This window comes from Aethalodelphis obliquidens, unplaced genomic scaffold, assembly GCF_003676395.1.
Source record: "Aethalodelphis obliquidens isolate GAN/ISIS:26980383/991018 unplaced genomic scaffold, ASM367639v1 scaffold71, whole genome shotgun sequence".
NCBI lineage: Eukaryota > Metazoa > Chordata > Mammalia > Artiodactyla > Delphinidae > Aethalodelphis > Aethalodelphis obliquidens.
Genome location: NW_020838015.1, coordinates 8,691,993 through 8,697,552, shown reverse-complemented (window position 1 = coordinate 8,697,552; position 5,560 = coordinate 8,691,993).

Here is a 5,560-nt window from a genome sequence, read left to right as displayed (position 1 = left end):
AGGGCTCATTACCACCCAGTGCGGACAAAAGTCCTGGCTTCATAGTCGATTTTTTCTGACACCACCTTGGCAGGGGTTTGGCATGACTTTTACAGTCTGTTCAGGGTGAAAATATAAGCTCTTCACTTGGCATTTATTAGCAGGGATGGGAGTTGGACCACATTTTTTTTCTATACTGTTGGGATGCAGTAAAGCAACTATTTTCTGAAAGTTTACCATATTGTTAAGCTGCCCATTCCCTGGTTCTTTTACTAGACAGAACTGGCTTTTGTAGCGTCTTTTTTCTTGTCTGGGCCCATTGGCATTTCTAGGTTGCCAGGTTCTCCACCATTGTCAGATATAAGAGGCAAAAAGAAAACCCATAGAACAAATGTTCTTCCCCCCCACCGAGCCGTGTCACACAGCTGTGGGATCTCAGTTCCCTGACCAGGGATTGAACCCAGGCCATGACAGGGAAACACCGAGTCCTAACCACTAGGCCACCAGGGAACTCCCAATGTGCTCTTTTCTTTTGGGTCCTGAGGTCCTTAGCCAGCTTGTCTCCTTCACTCCACCTTTCTGAGTCAGCTTATGTTTGTTTTATAAATATCATTTCCAAAGTTTTTTATTGTACTTAGCAAGAGGAATAGGGAAAAGTGCATCTGCTCCATTCTCCCAGAAGTGGAAATCGTGTAATTGGGTCTTCTAAAATATTTCCCGGGCTTCCCTGGTGGCGCAGTGGTTAAGAATCCGCCTACCAATGCAGGGGAAATGGGTTTGAGCCCTGGTCCAGGAAGATCCCACATGCCACAGAGCAACTAAACCTGTGCACCACAACTACTGAACCTGTGCTCTAGAGCCTGCAAGCCACAACTATTGAGCCTGCGTGCCACAACTACTGAAGCCCACGCGCCCTAGAACCCATGCTCTGCAACAAGAGAAGCCACTGCAATGAGAAGCCCGCACACCGCAAGGAGGAGTAGCCCCCGCTCGCCACAACTAGAGAAAGCCCGTGCGCAGCAACAAAGCCCCAACTCAGCCAAAAATAAATAAATTAATTAATTAATTAATTAATTAATTTTAAAAAATATTTCCGATATCTCTACTTACTTTCTGAGCATGTGGAATACATTTACAATAACTTTTAAAATATCCTTGTCTGCTAATACTAACCTCTGTGTCACTTCTGGGTTGGTTGATTGCTTGATTATTCTCATTACTTTTCCTATTTTCTTAACTCTTTTCATGCCTGGTAATATTTGATTGAATGCCAGACATTGTGAATTCTATTTTGTTGGGTACTGGACATATATGCATTTCTATAAGTCATCTGGAGTTTTGTTCTGGGACACAGCTAAGTTACTTGGAAGGAGTTTGATCCTTGCACATCTTGCTAATATAATTTTTTAGGTGTATCTGGAGCAGTGCTCAGCCTAGGGCTAATTAATCCCTGCTACTAAGGCAATAGCTTCTTGAATTATCTACCCAATGCCCTATTTTTCCAGTCTAGCTATTGAGAACAGGCACTATTCCCAGCCCTGTGTGAGCATCAGACACCATTTCCTCTTATCCTTTCAGATGGTTCTCTCCCTGGCCTCACACACATGTGCTGATTGATACTCAACTGAATACTCAAGGAGGACCCTACGCAGATCACCTGGATCTTCTCTCTGTGCAGTTTTCTCCAGTTTGGTGGTGTGTCCTACAAATTCTAGCTGCCTTGTTCTCCCTAGACTCTCAGTTCCTTCTCAACTCAGGGAATTCACCAGTCTCTTCCTCAGTTTCCCCTCTCTGTGCAGTACCCTGGAAACTCTCTCGAGGAAGTATGTTGGAAAAATCATATGACTCACTTCATTTGTTTCCCTTTCCTCAGGGATCATTGTTCTTCATTGCCTAATATCCAGTGTCTTGAAAACCTTTTTTTTTTCTCAATGTACTTTGTCTGGTTTTTGTTCTGTTTGTTCCTGGCATGAGGGTAAATCCAGGCCCTGGGACTCCATCTTGGCTAGAAGAAGTCACAGGCAGGAATTTATAAATGTGGAGATTTGTCCATGGAGATCATCAGTAACAGATATATTTCAGTTGGTGTGATTTTTATGAATGAGGAATATTGTAACCTGGGTTTGAGACAAGTATGCCAATGAACCTGTATCTATAAACAAGGAACTTGTATCTATTAAGTGCTCATCAGTGTGGGATATATTGAGAAGTATTTAAGAAAGGGGAGATATGTCAATGTAGGCTGTCAATGAGATATTCTCCAGTAGGTGAAAATTTATGTTCAACTGGGATTTTTAATGTAAAAAAATTCCAATGGGAAGGTATTTGCACATCAGTAATTTGTAAATTGGGTTGTCAATGAGTGATATGACTTTGGTGAGTATTTAAGAATAAAGAAATTTGTCACAAGTGATCATCAATAGAGTTATACCTGGTTGAGGGGGAGAGGTTTTTATGAATATAGATCCTGGTAAATGTGGAGCTATCACTTAGGGATACATTGATAGGTGTATATGAATGGAGAGATATACAAAAGATATTGTCAATGGGGTATATGTCAACAAGGGTATTTATAATGGGTATATTTTTTAAATGAGCTGGGCAATAGGACATATGCCAATAGCCAAGTGTTTAAAAACAAGGCAAATTGTCATCAAAGGTTATAAATAGGTTACACCATCGGGTGGGTGTTTATAAAGACTTTTCAATGGACAACAACAATGGAGTATGTATTATGGAGGTTATTTATAAAAAGAGATTTTTCAACAGGGATTATAAATAAGAAAGATGCCAGTGGGTGTTTATGCATAAGATTTTTCAGTGGCAGACTGGTGATATGTCAATAGTTTTTATTTCTCAGTGAGGAGATTTGTAAAGAGGGGTCATGAGTGGAGATATTTTAAGGGATTTTTTTTTTGGAATGGGGTGATTTTTTTCCCCCAACAGGTTAAGGAATGAAAGATTTTCCAGTGAGTAGATATTTATGAGAAGGGAAATTTGCCAATGGGAATTGTCAATGGAGATATGCCAGTGGAATGAATATTTGTGAATACGAAGATAGTGCAAAAGTGATTGCAGGAGGCTTTATATAAACATCTCCCCTTGATTGTGCATGTAACCTGTGAATGTGATGAGATATAATTCCATGATTATATTACATTATGTAGCAAATTAATTGCAAATGTAATTAAGGTTACTAATCAGTTTGCCTTAAAATAGGGAGATTATCCAGGTGAGGCTAATCTAGTTAAGTACCTTAGCCCTTCAGAAATGCAAAGTTTTCTCCTGCTGGTGACAAAAGAGGATGCTGGAGAAATTGGAAGCATGAGAAGCATTTGGCACGTCCTAATTGACTTTGAAGACAAAGAGGCCCACATTGTAAGGCATGCAGTTAACCTTTAGAAGCAGAGAGCAACCACCACTGGCCGACAGCCAACAAAGAAATGGGAACCTCAGTACTACAACTGCAAGGAACTAAGTTGTGCCAATAACATGAATAAGATTGAAATGGATACTTCCTAAGAGCCTCCATAGAAGAGTCCAGTGTGGCCAACACTTTGGTTTTGTGAGACCACTAAGCAGAGAACCCAGTCAAGCTTACTTGGACTTCTGACCTGTGAGGTCATAAATGGGTGTTGATTTAAGCTGTTTAGTTTGTGGTAATTTGTTACACAATGATAGAAAACTAATACAGTATTTGCCAGCTGTGTATTTGTGAAAGAGGGGATATGCCACAATGAAGAGAGGGTACTTTTCAAGGGAATTATTTACACAGGGCTTGGAGATTTGTCATCTGTTCTTGGCAACAGTAGAGATTTATAAACATGGGGATTTGTCCACAGTGAGGACTGCATAATGGAGAATTGTTATGGGTTGAATTGTGTCCTCCAAAAAGATACATAACCCCCACCATTTCAGAATGTGACCTCACTTGGAAATAGAAGCAGGAACATTATCGCTTGGGGGATGGCTGTCCTCAGAAGTCTTTGAAAATGTTGGTATTTTTCAGTGGGGGGATTTGTACACTAGAAATTAGTGTATGAGCATCACCATAAGAAAAACATTACAAATGAGTATATTAAATATTTGTAATGTCTTTGAGTTTGTCAAAATCATGAGTTAAACTAAAGATGCCAGAGGGCATGCAATTATTACTACTAATATTATACATTATTTCCAATATTATAAATTATCATTCCTAATAAAACATTATTTGCAATAATGTAAATGGTCATTACTAAGATCTATCACTACTGTTATAAAATATATTTACCATTACTATTACTAATAATAACTGTAAGGCCAACTGGCCCGAGGCAGGGGAACACAATCAGATTCACAGGTTGCATCAGACTGAAACTCTCCGGACCACCCAGTTCCAGAAACTGACCTGGAGACTTTCCGGACCACCCAGTTCCAGGGACTGACCTGGGGACTTTCCACCCCGCCCAGCCTTCCCGCCTTTCGAGGGGCGGGACTAATGGTCCCAAGACTGATGCAACCTGCACCCGGATATTGCCTTGATACCCGAAGAGACCACCAAATAAGGAATAACCTGCGCCCTCCCGGATTCACCACACCCCTTTCCCTTCTTCCCCTATAAAATCTTGCCCAACCCTCGCGCGGGTGCGACTTCTCTGGCCCCTTTCTCTCGGACCAGTGAACCTCGCCCGGGAGCACTCCCTAATAAAGCTCACTTGAAGCTTTCCTCTGTTTCGCGGTGCGGTTTGTTAAGATCCGACCTTACAATAACTAGTACAGAGAGCTATATGCCTAGCACTGTTTTAAGCACTTTACATATATAATATCATTTAATATTCACACTGCCCGTATGAGTTAGGCATTATTTTTATCCCCATTTTACAGATGTAGAAACAGGCATAGAGAAGTAATATGATTTCCCCAAGGACACAGAGCTAGGAAAAGGCAGGATTTCTTTCTCAGTCGTAAGTGGGAACTAATTAATTGTTTTTCTTTAAAAAATATTATAAGGAATCAAATTAAGAAATACTGACTTAGTTAATATCTTTTTTATTTTTATAATATTTCTTAAAACTTTATTGAGATGCAATCCACATACAATAAAATTTACCCATTTAATATGACAATTAATTTTAGTATATTCACAAAGTTGTGCAACCATCACAATAGAATTTTAGAATATTTTCATCATCCCAAAAAGAAACCCATTAGCAGTCACTCTCCACTTTTCCCACCTCCCCCAACCCCAGCCCTAGGTAACCACTAATCTACTTTCTGTCTCCATAGTTTGGACATCTCATACAAATGGAATCATACAATATGTAGTCTTTTGTGACTGGCTTCTTTCAAGTAACATGTTTTCAAAGTTCATCAATTTTGTAGCATGTGTCACTACATCATCCCTTTTTATTACTGAATATTTTATTGTATGGATATACCACATTTTGATCAACCGTTCATTAGTTGATGGATATTTGGGCTGTTTCCACTTTGGGACTACTCTGAATAATGCTGCTGTGAACATTTGTGTGTACGTTTTTGTATGGATATATGTTTTAATTTCTCTTGGGTGGATACCCAGGAGTAGAATTCCTAGATC